The sequence below is a fragment of the Salvelinus fontinalis genome, chromosome 2 (genome assembly GCF_029448725.1).
Source record: "Salvelinus fontinalis isolate EN_2023a chromosome 2, ASM2944872v1, whole genome shotgun sequence".
NCBI lineage: Eukaryota > Metazoa > Chordata > Actinopteri > Salmoniformes > Salmonidae > Salvelinus > Salvelinus fontinalis.
The window spans coordinates 46,476,304-46,493,778 of NC_074666.1; the positions used below are offsets into that span (position 1 = coordinate 46,476,304).

At 44.2% G+C, this 17,475-nt stretch overlaps 1 pseudogene; it reads right to left on the minus strand.

Annotated features, from left to right (window-relative positions):
- The window catches only part of LOC129819878 (unconventional myosin-VIIa-like), an 87,728-nt pseudogene that overhangs the window by 13,151 nt on the left and 57,102 nt on the right, over positions 1-17,475 (minus strand).

Consider the following 17,475-nt stretch of genomic DNA (forward strand, 5'->3'; position numbering starts at 1 on the left):
TTTCCAAAATGGTTAAACCTGTAATGTGTGTACTTGTCGAAACACTTAAAGTAAATATACTTTACAAGCGTGTAAGATATACCGTAAGGCCTTCTGGAGTCTCTGCATGCAGTCAGGGGCGAGGGGGTGGTGCTTCTTAGCCTGGAGGAACTTCTGGACGTGGGGTAGCAGAATGTTACTGGGAGGGAACAGACCTGTACAAAGCCACAGCAGCTCCCAGCCCTTCTCCTCACTGTACCTGCACACCCACCCACACACACAGGCAGGCAGACAAACACACGCAGGCAGGCAGGTAGACACGCCACAGCCACATACACACCATGGTCAATCCCCATATGACCACAACTTCCCTGAGAGACTACATGTGTGTGTAGACTGCACAGTCTAGACATACTTGATGTGGTTCTCGGTGATCTGTTTGAGGATCTGACAGTAGATCTCGTCTTTGAGTGGCTCCGCCTTCAGCGCTCCCTCAAAGATCTGGTCGGTTAGCTCGTTGACCGAACGCGCTCGCTTGGACGGGTAGTCACCCATATATTTCATCAGGGGTGCAGGGGAGCGGTCAAGGGCCATGACCAAACATTGACCACAAATGCTAAACACAGACATTAAACCATGATGCATCACTACATAATGTACACTGCCGTCGGAAAGAATTCGGACCCCTTGACTTTTTCATCAGTTTGTTATGTTACAGCCTTATTCTAAAATGGATGAAATAGTTTTTTCCTCATCAATCTACACACATTACCCCATAATGAAAAAACTGAAATATCATATTTAGATAAGTATTCAGACCCTTTACTCAATACTTTGTTGAAGCAACTTTGGCAGTGATTACAGCATCGTCAAGGCTTCGTTTTTGCTCTGACAACTGTGGGACCTTATATAGACAGTTGTGTGCCTTTCCAAACCATGTCCAATCAATTGAATTTACCACAGGTGGACTCCAATCAAGTTGTAGAAACATCTCAAGGATGATCAATGGAAACATGATGCACCTGAGCTCAATTTCGAGTCTCATGGCAAAGGGTCTGAATAGTTATATAAATAAGGTATCTTTGTTTTAAAATGTCAAAACACCTGTTTTTGCTTTGTCATTATGGGGTATTTTGTATAGATTGCTGAGGATGTTTTATTTATTTAATCAATTTTAGAATAAGGCTGTAACGTAAAGAAATGTGGGGTCTGAATACTTTCCCGAAGGCACTGTACATAATTTATTTTACCTTTATTTAACTAGGCAGGTCTGTTAAGAACAAATTCTTATTTTAAATGACGGCAGAACGACAGATTTATTTTACGTTATCAGCTCGGGGATTCGATCTTGCAACCTTTCGGTTACTAGCCCAACGCCCTAACCACTAGGCTACCTGCTACCATGACCTGTTGAAGTTTGCATCACATTTAAAGGGATAGTTCACCCAAATTACAGATCGGTTTCATTACCCAGTAGGCAGTCTATGGGCAAGGTTAGATAGCTGGCGATTGTCTCCAAATGCTAACTGTTTAGCATACAAAATCAATGCACGTCAATATGTTAAATGTAATGTAACCCCTCTTCAAAAGGGGAGACACTCTAGACCAGGGGTGTCAAACTCATTTCGCATCGTGGGCCACATACGGCCTAGGGAGATGTCAAGTGGGCCGGACCATTAAAATTATACCATACTCTGCTATAAATAACCAAAATATCATGTCTTTCCTTTGTTTTGGTGTAAAGAAGCACAAGAACATTAGGAAAATATTGAAATTTAATGAACTATCCTTTTACAAAACATTTCATGAAACACCTCATATTTCCTTAGACAAATATGCAATTTACTTTTATCATTCACAAATATGCATTGCAACTGATCCCACTGATTGTACAAAGGCACAAAACTTAACCATCTCACTTCAGTGTGGTATGGCAGGCTGTGGGTAATGTTGCTGTCGCTGAGAAGTTTGTCAAACTGACGATGGTTCAGACCTCTGGACCGGATGAAATTTACAGTGCGAACAACCACCTCCATGACGTGGTCCATTTTCAGCGACTTGCAACACAATGCCTCCTGGTGCAAAATACAGTGAAATGTCCAGAAACGATCTCCTCCATTAAGGGCTTGTACTTTGTCTTTGAACTTTGTCGCGACACCTGCTTTCTTTCCGACCATGGATGGCGCGCCGTCTGTAGCCAGGCTGACAGCGCGGGACCAGTCCACTCCAACTCTGTCCAATGCAGCAACGACAGAGCCGAAAATGTCCTCGGCTGTTGTGGTGTCCATCATTGGCACCAACTCAAGAAACTCTTCAGTAACAGTCAATGTCTCATCAACTCCTCGAATAAATATGGCCAGTTGGGCCACGTCTGTGATGTCAGTGCTCTCGTCAATTGCCACGGAAAATGCAATAAATGACTTGACTCTCTGTTTCAATTGACTGTCTAAATCTGCCGATAGTTCCGAAATCCTCTCTGCTATAGTATTCCTCGTCAGGCTAATATTGGCAAAAGCTTGTCGCTTCTCGGGACATACAAGTTCAGCCGCCTTCATCATGCATCGTTTAACAAAGTCACCGTCGGAATACGGCTTCGATGCTAATGCTATTTCGCTAGCAATTAGGTAGCTGGCTTTTACCGCTGCTTCACTGACTTCTCGGCTCTGGATGAAAGTTGACTGCTGTTTCCTCAGACCCGGCAGCAATTCGTTAATCTTATCTCTTCTCAGTTGTCCTTGCAAGCCGTCATATTTTTCGCTGTGATGAGTCTCGTAGTGGCGTCGAATATTATATTCCTTCAATACCGAAACTTGTTGCAAACACACCAAGCACGAAGGTTTTCCGTGCATCTCTGTAAATAAATAGGACGTGGTCCATTTTTCTTTGAAAATTCTACACTCCTTATCTACTTTTCTCCGTTTGGATAACGACATTTTGGCTAATGAGGGTGTAGCGGAGAGGTAGAGACCAAGGTATTAACAACGTCGTAACAAGCAGCAGATGGCGCATTGATACCGTCTGCTGTTTTCAGTCTGTCTCAGTGATGCGGCTTGTCTTCTACTCTGATGGAAAGAGTGCGCCCCTTAGCGGATAATCCATGAATTGCAGCGAATTAAAAATATTAATTCCATGTCTTTTATGCATTTTTTCCACTTTCAAATTATCCTGCGGGCCTGATCGAACCTCCTTGGGGGCCGGTTCCGGCCCGCGGGCCGTATGTTTGACACCCCTGCTCTAGACTAAACTGTTATAGACCTATATCCATCCTGCCCTGCCTTTCTAAAATCTTCGAAAGTCAAGTTAACAAACAGATCACCGACCATTTTGAATGCCACCGTACCTTCTCCACTATGCAATCTGGTTTCTGAGCTGGTCATGGGTGCACCTCAGCCATGCTCAAAGTCCTAAACGATATCATAACCGCCATCGATAAAAAACAGTATTGTGCAGCCGTCAACACCTCCTTTCCCAGTTCTCTGCTGCCAATGACTGGAACGAAAAGCAAAAATCACTGAAGCTGGAGTCTTACATCCCCCTCTCCAACGTTAAGCATCAGCTGTCAGAGCAGCTTACTGATCACTGTACCTGTACACAGCCAATCTGTAAATAACACACCCAACTACCTCATCCCCATATTGTTGTTTATCCTCTTGCTCTTTTGCACCCCAGAATCTCTACTTGCACATCATCATCCGCACATCTATCACTCCAGTGGTAATGCTAAATTGTAATTATTTTGCCTCTATGGCCTATTTATTGCTTTACCTCCCTACTCTTCTACATTTGCACACACAGTACATAGATATCTCTATTGTGTTATTGACTGTACGTTTGTTTATGTGTAACTCTGTGTTGTTGTTTTTGTCACACATCTTTGCTTTATCTTGGCCAGGTCACAGTTGTAAATGAGAACATGTTCTCAACTGGCCTACCTGGTTAAATAAAGGTGAAATAAAATACAAATTTATTTAAAATTGATTGTGTAGCTCAATAAAGTTACTTTAAGATGATTTGGGCATGAGGCATAAAAAGGTATTCGATACACAATAGCTGCAAGGCAGTAAGGATATCTATGAAGGCCAGTTGAGCCTCCTGGGAGAGCTCTTCCTGGGCCAGCACCTTCTTCAGCAGAGGCTGTTTGAGGGGCTCCCTGGTGCAACACCACAGACGCTCCTTCCCCCGGCCCTTAGTGATCATCACCCTGCTCAGAGTGCTCTTAGGAGGGGGTCTAGAGGGGGGGAGGAGAAGAGTGAGTGTGTAAGAGATAGTGAGTGAGTGTGAGTGTGCATGTGAGTGTGCATGTGTGAGTGTGCATGTGAGTATGCATGTGCATGTGAGTGTGCATGTGAGTGTGGCTACCTGAAATAGTCGTAGGAGAACTCCTCTAGGGTGTAAGGCTTGACCTTGTCCTCACTCTCAGCCAGGGCCATCTGAGACAAGTTGATTGACTCTCTTTTCTGGTCTGGAGTCATAGTTACCAGAGCCTAGCAAAGAGAGAGAGGGGGGAGAGAGATGCAGAGGGAAGGGAGCAAAAGAGAGAGGAAGAGTGAGATGGAGAAAAAAGGGACGAGAGATGGAGACGAGTGGGAGCAGAAGAAAGAGAAAGAGAGGTGGAGAGGGAAGGGAGCAGAGAGGAAAAGAGAGAGAAAGAAAAACTTCAGTAAAAGAGAAACTACAGAATAAGAGCTATAAAGGCAGTATGGAGCTTGGTAATTCCTGAGCTCATAATCACGGTACAAATTCCCCAAGTTTCCATAGATTTCCAAAATGACCCATGAGTACAGTTTCTAAAAGTTCCTGGAACTTTGGAAAACGACAGAGAATTTTGCAACCCTAGTCATGAGGTCACTCACCACGATGTCATACTGCGGCCGGGTGACTGTGGGAAGGACGTAGACGCAGTCGGCCGGAAAGTCTCCCTGCTGCTTGGTCCTGTCGTTGACCCCGTGAGCCCACCCCGAGGTCATGACCTGCTCGCCGCAGTGCTCGTCCAATAGGATCAGGTCGCCCCTGGAGAAACAGAGGAAGGTGGAGTCCTCGCCGCCCGCTAAGGGAACACATCATTCAATTAAATGGAAATTCCATTCAAATAACTTTATTGTCCCCTGTGAGGAAACGTCATGTGTGGTGGTGCTGAAAAACATGCCTCTGTACAAGAAAACACCAACAAAACCACAGTCATTTACCATACTTTCCCTCGTTTGCTTTGAAAATCATGACCTGTTCTTAAAAAGTGTTTCCAATGTTGATCAATGTGCATTGCCCCTGGGTAATAAACCTAATAAGTAAATAACGTACAGTAGGTTACTTACCGGGGTTGGGGCAGTCTAGCAGCGCAACCACAAACTTTGACCTCTTCCTGAGGCCTTCCAAAAAGGTCACAATAAGCTCACAGATGTCCTCTGCATTGTTTGAGGTGAACGTGTACTCGTCTCCTTTGACGGTGGCCAACGAGAAGCTCTGGCCCTGGAGCTTACCCCCTCTGTCAAGGGAAATTATTCATACAATATCAAAACAATGATACAGATTATAATATTGTTGTACTTATATTTTGTATGGGTCTAAACATGTGAAAATACTTTTTTTTCATCTTTCCATATTTTAGTTTGTTGTATAAAATCACAATCTTTGTATATTACAACTGAAGAAAATACGTATTTTTTATCATTAGTCATTACTGCGAGCATGCGCTGACCAACTAGCAAGTGTCTTCACTGACATTTTCAACCTCTCCCTGTCCGAGTCTGTAATAACAACATGTTTTAAGCAGACCACCATAGTGCCTGTGCACAAGAACACTAAGGTAACCTGCCTAAATGACTACTGACCCGTAGCACTCACATCTGTAGCCATGAAGTGCTTTGAAAGGCTGGTCATGGCTCACATCAACACCATCATCGCAGAAACCCTAGACCCACTCCAATTTGCATACCGCCCCATCAGATCCACAGATGATGCAGTCTCTATTGCACTCCACACTGCACTTTCCCTGGACAAAAGGAACACCTATGTGAGAATGCTATTCATTGACTACAGCTCAGCATCCAACACCATAGTACCCTCAAAGCTCATCAATAAGCTAAGGACCCTGGGACAAAACACCTCCCTCTGCAACTGGATGCTGGACTTCCTGATGGGCAGGGTAGGTAACAACACATCCGCCACGCTGATCCTCAACACAGGGTCCCTCAGGGGTGCGTGCTCAGCCCCCTCCTGTACTCCCTGTTCACTCATGACTGCACGTCCAGGCACGACTCCAACACCATCATTAAATTTGCCAATGACACAACAATGGTAGGCCTGATCACCGACAACAACGAGACAGCTTATAGGGAGGAGGTCAGAGACCTGACCGTGTGGTGCCAGGACAACAACCTCTCCCTCAACATGATCAAGACAAAGGAGATGATTGTGGACTACAGGAAAAAGAGGACCGAGCACACCCCCATTCTCATCGACGGGGCTGCAGTGGAGCAGCTTCAAGTTCCTTGGTGTCCACATCACCAACAATCTAACATGGTCCAAGCACACCATGACAGTCGTGAAGCAGGCACAACAAAACCTATTCCCCCTCAGGAGACTAAAAATATTTGTCATGGGTCCTCAGATCCTCAAAAGGTTCTACAGCTGCACCATCGAGAGCATCCTGACTGGTTACATCACTGCCTGGTATGGCAATTGCTCAGCCTTCGACCGCAAGGCACCTCAGAGGGTAGTGCGAACGGCCCAGTACATCACTGGGGCCAAGCTTCCTGCCATCCAGAACTTCTATACCAGGCGGTGTCAGAGGAAAGCCCTAAAAATGGTCAAAGACTCCAGCCACCCTAGTCATAGACTGTTCTCTCTGCTACCACACGTCAAGCGGTACCGGAGCACCAAGTCTAGGTCCAAGAAGCTTCTAAACTGCTTCTACCCCCAAGCCATAAGACTCCTGAACATCTAGTCAAATGGCTACCCAGACTATTTGCATTACCCCCCCTCCCAACCAACTGAATGAAAACATATCTAATTATCATTGACGAATATTGACTAAAGTCTATTGAGAGACAGGAATAGTAGCAGCATTACCTGCTACTGGACACAGCAGTGATCTCTGGGAAAGAGAGTTCCAAAAGGACCTGCTCCTGCTCATCCACAAAGTAGACCCCGGTCCAGTTCACTGCCACAATGACGTCATTCTTAGGCAGGCTGGGCCCTGAGGGGTTCAACGTTTACTTAGAGGTCATTTCAACCTACGTTTAGTCATGATATCATGAATACGATACAGGTCTTTCTCAGAAATATCATTAGTGTTACATCCCTTGTATTAAATTGGCCAAAACTCCCATAAATATCAACAGTAGACTTACCTGAAAATTTGAAGGCCTCGTAGAAGCGTGAGAAGAGTAAAGGCCACTTGAAACGAGCAAAGTCAACCACGTCCTCTTTCACCTTCTGAGGGTCCAACCGCTTCTGGGTGTAAACTCCCTGAGGCAGAGGAGGGGTTAGAGAGACTGTTTGAAAACTGGGTGTGTGAACGTATGTACTGTTCATAGGACAATATAGTCAAGTTGTAGTGGTAAAAACAAAGGTGGGTAAACACTGAACGCTGATTGAGGTGATGGCGACGATTAACAAATGCTAATTCAGAAAACAATAATTTGGCGTAGTAGACGCTTAAACGCTATTCACTAAAGCATAAGCAGTGGAAAAAGTGCTTACATGTGTTTACCCATTACATCCCTGATTATAGTGACAAATAGTTCAAAGGACAAATCATGTTGTAAGAGCACGAGAAACAGATTTGGGGTCAGAAAGTGAAGGGCACTGAGACTGATCCTTGGGGGACACCTACCTTTTTGTGGGAAGAGACAACTAGCTGGGCCCACTTGTCAGTGGTCTTGGCGGAGCTGATTTCACGGTCAGGAATGTAGGAGGGGATGAGGTTGAGGAGGCGCTCTTGGAGGATATCTGAGCCATATTCTACGTAATACTGCTGAGACGCCAGCTCCGCCAGATCCTCGTCCTGAGCAAGAGAGAGGGAGAGTGGATAGATGGAGTGAGAGATAAGGCTTTAACATTTTCATTATTTTACAAAAAAACATCAGAAATGAATGATACAGTTCATGTAAGGAAATTATTGAAATAAAGTCACTAGGCCCTAATCTGTGGATTTCACATGACTGGAAATACAGAAATGGATATGTTGGTCACAGATACCCTAAAAAGGAAAAGTAGGAGCGTGGATCAGAGAACCAGTCAGAATCTGGTGTGACCACCATTTGCCTCATGCAGCACGACACATGTCCTTCACAGAGTTGATCAGGCTGTTGATTGTGGCCTGTGGAATGTTGTCCCGCTGTGCGAAGTTGCTGGATATTGGCAGGAACTGGAACACGCTGTCCTACACATCCCAAACATGCTCAATGGGTGACATGTCTGGTGAGTATGCAGGCCATGGAAGAACTGGGACATTTTTAGCTTCCCGGAGTTGTGTACAGATCCTTGCGACATGGGGCTGTGCTTTATCATGCTGAAATATGAGGTGACGGCGGAGGATGAATGGCACGACAATGGGCATCAGGATCTTGTGCAATCAAATTGCCATCAATGACATGCAATTGTGTTTGTTGTCCGTAGCTTATGCCTGCCCATACCATAACCCCACCGCCACCATGGGGCACTCTATTCACAACGTTGACATCAGCAAACCACTAACCCACATGACGTTATATATGGTCCGCCATCGGCCCGATACAGTTGAAACCGTAATTCATCCGTGAAGAGCACACTTCTCCAGTGGCCATCGAAGGTGAGCATTTGCCCACTGAAGTCGGTTACGACGCCGAATTGCAGTCAGGTCAAGACCCTGGTGAGGACGACGAGCACGCAGATGAGCTTAGCTGAGACGGTTTCTGACAGTTGGGCAGAAATGATTTGGTTGTGCAAGCCACACAGTTTCATCAGCTGTTCAGATGGCTGGTCTCAGACGATCCCGCAGGTGAAGAAGCCAGATGTCGAGGTCCTGGGCTGACGTGGTTATACATGGACTGCGATTGTGAGACCAGTTGGACGTACTGCCAAATTCTCTAAAATGTTGTTGGAGGTGGCTTATGGCTGAGAAATTAATATAAAATTATCTGGCAACAGCTCTGTTGGACATTCCTGCAGTCAGCATGCCAATTGCACACTCCCTTAAAACTTGAGACATCTGTGGCATTGTGTTGTGTTACAAAACTGCACATTTTAGTATGGCCTTTTATTGTCCCCAGCACAAGGTGCACATGTGTAATGATCATGCCGTTTAATCAGCTTCTTGATATGCCACACCTCAGGTGGATGGATTATCTTGACAAATGAGAATTGCTGACTAACAGGGATGAAAACAAATTTGTTCACAAAATTAAGGGAAATAAGCTATTTGTGCGTATAGAACATTTCTGGGATCTTTTATTTCAGCTCATGAAACATGGGACCAACACTTTAGACGTTGCGTTTACATTTTTGTTCAATGTACATCAGCATTAACTAAATACCACATAAAAACGCCATCTCACATCATTCATAAACCTATAAGAGAGGAAGAATGGAAAAATCACAATCAAAGAGCAATTACCCAAATTTGCTCTCTCACCTCTAACCTCCCTCCTCATACATGCCTTCATCCCTCTGCCCTCATTCCCCACTCACCCTCTCACAGCGGTACTCGCCGAACTTGACTCCCCGGACAGTCTGCTGGTAGATGAGGTTGGTGGCCACACTGTCGTCGCCAGGATTGTGCCAGGGCGTGAAGATCTCCTTCCTGAAGAAAAGGCGCCACGGAGCGTTCCTCTCCTGGGCACCCTGCTCCTTGGCATACTGCTCGCACTGCGACACGGCATCCATCACATGGTCGCTGCCGCTGCCCAATGAGGATACCTGGGGGAGAGGGGGAAGAACGGACATTCAACATTGTTAATAAACGTGGGCTCGATAGCTTCTCAAACAAGTTTGTGAGACCGTATGCTTGAGTGAGTTATTGAGCAAGCAAGAGTGAGTGTGTCCCTGCATGCATACGTGTGTGTGCACATCTACACATGTCTCTCGAGTCAGATGAATTGACTGAGGTCCAGTCCAGTACCTTGTCAAACAGGGCGATGAAGAGGGAGAAACCGAAGCGGTCTTGGAGGCTGATCTTGTCGGCCAGGGAATTACACAGCTCGCTGGCTGTGGTGGCTGAGTCAGTCAGCAGGGTCTTAGTGGTGCCATCCATGAAGGTCACTGGCAACATGATGGGTATCTTCGACTTAGTGGCCTGGGGGGGTGATTATTTTTGATAAAAAACAACTACAGGCTACGCTTGAATGTCAAAAAACAGATATTTTTTACTATGGGCACCCTTGCACTTTTCTTAAATAATTATACATTTACATTTTTTGGGGTTTAAATTGATTTGATGTTTTATTGAATTTAACCTTTTTTTAATTAGGCAAGTCAGTTAAGAACAAATGGTTATTTACAATGATGGCCTACACCGGCCAAACCCAGACGACGCTGAGCCAATTATGCCCCGCCCTATGGGACTCCCAATCACGGCCGGTTGTGATACAGCCTGGCTTCGAACCAGGGTGTCTGTAGTGACACCTCTAGCACTGAGATGCAGTGCCTTAAAATGCTGCGTCCCTTTTCAACATTGCAGAACCAATTATATATTTGTTAACTTAAGTTTACAATTTTCATGTATAAAATAAAGACAAACGGCACTGTTCTGGAATGGTCAGCGTAAAGTCCAGATCTGAATCATATCTAAAACCTATGGAGAGATCTGAACACAGCAGTTGGTGGAGGGCACCCCTCAAACATTGAAGAATTAGAGCAGTTTGCTGCTGAAAAGTCGGTGTTTGTCAGCAGCAAACTTGACCAAAGGCTGTGCAACCAAGTCCTAGCTCCGGGGTGCAAATCATTTTATCCATGCCATTTGTCTTTATTTTCTAAATTAAAATGGTATACTTAGGTAACAAAAAATGTATTGGTTCTGCAATGCAGAAAATCCCATAACAAGGTGTGGTGACCAAAAGTTGAATTTAAATTTCAACACATTTTTGAAGAAATAGGAAATCATTTAAGTGCAAGGGTGGCAATATATTTGCAGTGGTGTAAAAATACTTGAACGTACTACTTAAGTATTTTTTGGGGGTATCTGTACTTTACTATTTCGATTTTTGACTACTTTTACTTTTACTCCGCTACATTCCTAAAGAAAATAATGTACTTTCTACTCCATACATTTTCCCTGACACCCAAAAGTACTCATTACATTTTGAATGCTTAGCAGGACAGGAAAATGGTCTAATTCAAGCACTTAAAGAGAAAATCCCTGGTCAACCTTACTGCATCTTATCTGGCGGACTCACTAAACACAAATGCTTTGTTTGTAAATGATGTCTGAGTGTTGGAGTGTGCCACTGGCTATCCGTACATTTTATAAACAAGAACATCGTGCCGTCTGGTTTGCTTAATATAAGGTATTTGAAATGATTTATACTTCTACTTTGGATACTTATGTATATCTTAGAAATAACATTTACTTTTGAAAACCAAATACTTTTTTACTCAAGTAGATTGTTACTGGGTGACGTTCACTTTTACTTGAGTAATTTTCTATTAAGGTATCTTTACTTTTAGTATGACAATTGGACACTGATCTCAATTTAGCATGTTCCACCTAATAATACGGGCTAGAACTTCCCCATGATTCACTGATCCTAGATCTGTGCGTACCTGCAGCTCGAGCCAAGATGGTGGCTGGGTCCTGGTGCAGTTCACAAAAGTCCTCCTCAACCTCTCCTCGCAGTATGGAGCGTAGCCCGGCGGACCACTAATCATGAACGTACGCAAATACTGAGGGAGGGAGAAGGGGGGGTGTCAGGGGTTAGAGACCAATGAGACATCCTGGGGCACATTCAGTGGATCCACTTTCAATTCATCAGGACTAGACCAAGACAAATGAGAGGTGTGTGTGTGTGTTCGCACACATATATGCATACATGTGTATATACGCTGTATGTGTGTTATTAAAAATACGAGGGTCTTACTTTGACAAACTTCTCGGAGGGAGCGAAGCAGCCAGCGCAGAGAGAGAGCAGGATCCAGCCACGTGCATGGCTACTCTTAGATGGGTTCTGGGTCAGCTGCTTACAGATCTGACAGTAGATCTCATCCCTGGTAATAGACACAACAGCCAGCCAATAACAGTGATGGTTAGGGGTCCCCATATTCAAACTAGCATACCACTTATAATACACGTCCAATATATTACTTAATCATTTCTTTGTGACCGGTGCAAACAATTACATTTACGTAATTTAGCAGATGCTCTTATCCAGAGTGACTTACAATTAGTGCATTCATCTTAAAATACTGTAGCTAGGTGAGACAATAACATATGACAATTTTAGTACATTTTCCTTCAACAAAGTATTTATCAGCAAAGTATGTGATACTAGCAAAAAACTCAGTGGGAAGTATTTAAGATAGTGTACTCTTTAAAGAGGTAGTGTTTCAGACATTTTCGGGAAGATGGGCAGGGACTCCGCTGTCCTGACCATTGGGGTACCAGAACAGAGAAGAGCTTTGACTGGGCTGAGTGGGAGCTGCCTTCCTGTAGGTGTGGGATGGCCAAGCTACCAGAGTTGGCAGAACGGAGTGTTCGGTTTGGGTTGTAGGGTTTGAACATAGCCTGAAGGTAGGGAGGGACAGTTCTCTTGTTGGTCCGTAGGCAAGCACCAGGGTCTTGAAGATGATGCGAGCTTCTACTCGAAGCCAATGGAGTGTGGGGAGGAGCCGGGTGACATGGGTTGAACAGGTGGGATGCGGCGTTCTGGATAAGTTGCAGCGGTTTTATGGCACAAGCGGGGAACCAACAGAGAGTTGCATTAGTCTAGATGGGAGATGACAAGTGCACGGATTAGGACCTGGCCGCTTCCTGTGTGAGGAAAGGTTGTACTTTACGGACGTTGTAGAGCATGAACCTGTAGGAGCGAGTATCTGCTTTGATGTTTGCAGAGAACGACAGGGTGTTATCCAGGGTCACGACAAGGGGCAGCGTGAAGTTGTCAACTGTGATGGAGAGGTCTCAGAGCGGGCAGGCCTTCCCCGGGAAGAAGAGCAGCTCCATTTTGTCGAGGTTGCGCTTAAGGTGGTGGGCCAACATCCAAGCACTATGGTGGAAGCTCAGATCATCAATGAAGGAGGGGAGGCGTGGAAAGAACAGATTAAGAATGTAGAGAAAAAGCATTTCTGAGTAATTGGTAGAATAAGTCAAAGGGTCGTAGGTCACCTGAGGACGGGCCTTAGGATGCCATTGCCGATGATGAAGTGCAGCTTCTCCAGGTTGGAGGTGGGCCGGTCCTCCAACATGCTGTTTCCCTGTAGGCTGTAATCACCGTCCATCAAACGCCGGGTCACCTATAGGGGAGAAGAGGAGGCGGTGCCAACAGGGAACAGTCATGCCATTGCCGATTACTTCCATTCAGTCAGTAGGATATTGGTATTGGTAAAGGCTGAGTTGGCAACGGGGGGTTCGGATTACAGGGGTACCCACAGATGCTGAACACCCCCATAACAAATCAGAGTACCCATATAATCTGTCAAATATTAACATGGGCATATCCATAAGCAGACACAAGAATGTTGGTCCAACCCACTATTTTTGGGATTGTGTGGCTCAGTTGGTAAGAGCATGGTGCTGCTAACCGGCATATACTATCATTATTATGTTTTTTACTATTATTATTATGAACGCTATAATGAGACACAAACCTCCTCAGTGATCTTGGACTTTCTCTTCAGTGTGAGAGAGACCAGCTTGTGTCTCACACTGTTCTTCTTTTGCCCACCACCACCTTCAATTGAGCTGTTCTGTAAGAGGGAGAGAAAGGGCCGTAGTTGAGCTGTATGTTGTCTGTAAGTCTGTCTGTGTCCTGGATGACATACACCAACAAATCCACCCATTCTACCAACGTCCTCCTTCTCATCTCCCCAATGCTCATTAAGAAATACTAGCGGCCATGACTGAAGGCAAACAAGAGTTGTCTTGGGGGTGGGGTTTGATGTGGGTCTTTGCCATTCAATTACAACAAGCAAGTGCAGTAGAGTACAGCGAGGTAAGCTATGCTAGCTTTGCTATGGATAGAACAAAGATTTGAAGTTGAGGACTTCTCCCCTCCTGACTGACACACCATCTCAATTTAGTTCTATGTGTAGGCTAAAGCCTGACCTTGTGTTTAGTCAAACTGACAGCAGCTAGCTAGCATAGCTTGTTGATAGCTGCAGCTGGCTATCATATCTAGCTGATATTTCTCTGCCAAATCAGTTATGGCAAGATAGCAAGAACCTGGAATGTGTTTAATAAGTAACTAATTCTACAGCACCTTGCTACGAAAGTAGCTTGCAACTTAGTGTATATTTACATTATGTGATGAAACGTTGAAACTAAGTGGCCAGTTTATTGCGTACACTGATCTACATTGAACAAAAATATAAGCGCAACATGTAAAGTGTTGGTCCAATGTTTCATGAGCTGAAATAAAAGATCCCAGAAATGTTCCATACGCACAAAAAGCTTATTTCTCTCAAATGTTGTGCATAAATTTGCTTACATCCCTATTAGTGAGCATTTCTCCTTTGCCAAGATAATCCCTCCACCTGACAGATGTGGCATATCAAGAAGCTGATTAAACAGCATGATCATTACACAGGAGTATTTCTGTCTGATTGGCGGGGCCTGGCTCCCCAGTGGGTGGGCCTTTGCTCTCCCAGGCCCACCCATGGCTGCACCCTGCCCAGTCATGTGAAACCCATAGACGAAGGCCTAATTAATTAATTTCAATTGACTGATTTCCTTATATGAACTCTAATTGTTGCATGTTGCGTTTATATTTTTGTTCAGTATAGTACCGGGTTGGACTCCCTTTGCCTCCAGAACAGCCTAATTTTTTTGTGAGCATGGACTCTACAAGGTGACAGATGCCAACAGTAAAGCATCCTGAGACCATTCATGTGTGGGGTTGCTTCTCAGCCAAGGGAGTGGGCTCACTCACAATTTTGCCTAAGAACACAGCCATGAATAAAGAATGGTACCAACACATCCTCCGAGAACAACTTCTCCCAACCATCCAGGAACAGTGTGGTGACGAACAATGCCTTTACCAGCATGATGGAGCACCTTGCCATAAGGCAAAAGTGATAACTAAGTGGCTCGGGGAACAAAACATTGATATTTTGGGTCCATGGCCAGGAAAATCCCCAGACCTTAATCCCATTGAGAACTTGTGGTCAATCCTCAAGAGGTGGGTGGACAAACAAAAACCCACAAATTCTGACAAACTCCAAGCATTGATTATGCAAGAATGAGCTGCCATCAGTCAGGATGTGGCCCAGAAGTTAATTGACAACATGCCAGGGCGGATTGCAGAGGTCTTGAAAAAGAATGGTCAACACTGCAAATATTGACTCTTTGCATCAACTTCATGTAATTGTTAATAAAAGCCTTTGACACTTATGAAATGCTTGTAATTATACTTCAGTATTCCATAGTAACATCTGGCAAAAATATCTAAAGACAAAGAAGCAGCAAACTTTGTGAAAATTAATATTTGTGTCACTCAAAACGTTTGGCCACGACTGTATATATCTCCATTCTTGTGTATTGTATTCGTGTTACTATTTTATTATTATTTTTAAACTGCATTGGGAAGGGCTTGTAAGCAAGCATTTCACGGTAAAGTCTACACCAGTTGTATTTGGTGCATGTTACAAATACAATTTTGCTTGATTTGAAAGCCCAGTTTCATTAGAGTAGTTATTTCCCAGGCAAGGACAAGTACTAACCACACGTCTTGTCTGGGGAAGACGTTCCAGTGTGCGAGTTCATTTTGCATCACCTGGTGCCCCAGGTGCTCATTTGAAACCATTCCATTGGTCCTCCTAAGGAGAGGTCTCCGCCTGCCTGAGGCACCGGGCCATGCAAAGCGAACTCGCCCAGTCTTTTCCCAGTTGTTAACTTAATTGCAGTCCGAACCAAATCCTCAAGTCATGACGCAGTCACTTACCAAACTCCATTTTGGATGAGACTGACTTTGACCAAAATGATCCTTTTTACACTTTGTACTCAAATTTGACACAAAAATAAATGTTTGTCTCAATCCCACATAGTTTTCAAAAGGAAAACTTGATTTTCAAGGGCAGTTGACCTTTAACCGCTCCCTTAGGCCAGTGTTTCTCAATCCCGCTCCTGGGGACCAAATTTTTTAATTTTTGCCCTAGCACTAACACATTCCAATAATGATTCCAATAATCAAAGGCTTGATAAGTTGATTAGTTGAATTAGATGTCTGCATGCTAGAGCAAAAACAAAAATGTACACCCGGACCAGGATTAAAAAACACTGCCTTAAGCCTTATTTATACCTTGGGCAAGTACACAAAACAAGAACGCAATTAGCGACGCTACTACACTATTTTACTTGAATAATTGCATTCTTATGTTGTGTATTTGTGTTAGTTATAAATTAGGCTTTAAACCCTTGCTATTATGTTCTCCCTCCAAAGGACATCCCTTCCTGTCCCATTTTAAATTGAATAGCTCACGATCAATGTTCCCTCTAAGCTGTGTGCATGTAGTCCCTAGACTGCTCCACCGCTCCCGGGACAGCCGGGTAGAAATATCAGTCCACAGAGTGAAGCACCAGATTGAACTTCACTCAACTTGACTGGTCAATTTTCTAAGGAATTCCTAGTCAATCGCCAAACATTTCTGTAAAAAAAGTTCATTTTTGATTTATTTGTCTCTGGCTGTTGAATGTAGATGCACCAGATTTAGCTGCGCTGCACGCCGGGGAGGCTAACTGTTTGAACCATTTCATGTGTCTGAAGGTACTCTGCCTTCCCGGCAGGCCCAGAGAGCAAATCTAGTGCACTGTCTACTGCTGGCCAATCAGATGGCTCAAATTACTGTGTCTGCAGCAAGGTAGCAGGCATAAAAGAAAGCTACAGAAAAGTTGATACTGTGAGATTTCAAAACATTTAAAACCATAAATAGAGACTGTCAACGAATACAGCAAAGAGCTTCTGTTTTTATGAGTGAGTTCATGTTTAAGTTCAGCATTGTCAACACTTTGTATTCAACACTTTACTAAGACATCAAAGTGTTCTTCCTATTTCCACTCAGTGCTACAAAAAGCACTGCTGCAGTAATGAAAAAGTAGGAAAGCATCGTTGTTATTATTAGCAGCTTAAGTCTTTTTTAATATCAAGGAATATTTCACTTTCTCGGTTCATACTGTAGGAGTAACAACAGGAATTTGTGCATGAGGCAAATAATGCGGTGCGACTCGGGTTTCACCATCAGCTGGAAGGCGGTCCCTTTTTGGTCAGTCAGTGGAGGAAAGGGGGAGCGAAGGGATGTTAAGAGACTGACCATCAGATGCAGGCACCATCAATCCAGTAAAATAAAAATAAAAATACAATTATTTAAATG